The sequence below is a fragment of the Gopherus evgoodei genome, chromosome 24, assembly GCF_007399415.2.
Source record: "Gopherus evgoodei ecotype Sinaloan lineage chromosome 24, rGopEvg1_v1.p, whole genome shotgun sequence".
Classification (NCBI taxonomy): domain Eukaryota; kingdom Metazoa; phylum Chordata; order Testudines; family Testudinidae; genus Gopherus; species Gopherus evgoodei.
The window spans coordinates 6,362,164-6,362,764 of NC_044345.1; positions in this window are offsets into that span (position 1 = coordinate 6,362,164).

A 601-nucleotide genomic window follows, 5' to 3' on the forward strand; every position below is an offset into this window, starting at 1 on the left:
AGTTGGCATCTCACAGGCTAGATTGAGCCTGGCTGGTTAGATAGAGCTGGAGCAATTCATAAAGGGACCTGTAGTGTCTATGGATTATGCTTCCATATTAAAGATAAGAGCACCTGCAGTCTGCTCCATCTTCTGTGCATTCCTCAACTGGGAAAAGTTACCCTTACGAGCATATGGGGAGAAGGAAATGCTCTAAACCGTCTGGTGTCAAACAGAGAGTTGTCTTGTTGCACAAGTGCACTTCGCTATTTTAGGTGCATCAGTTTGGAACTTTCTGACCTGGAGTTCCTAACTTTATTCTTAATAACTTTTTAAAATATTGCTTCCCCAAAGGGGCAGTAGGTGCCATGAATTAGGCGAGATAAATCTGAGTGTCTGAGATCAGTTTGGGGAAGGTTAGAGCCACAGTCTGAGCCTCAGTTGTGGGGAGCGGGGGGGGAGGGGAGAGTTAGAACAACCAGGTGATTTTGTAAACAGCTTTTTTTGGAAGGGAGAAAGGAGGGGGCTGCATCTGGGGAAACACTTGTTCAAATGAACCAAAATGTTGACCACTAACCCTCCCTGACACCCCCCATTTCAAAACAATCTGAATAAGCATATG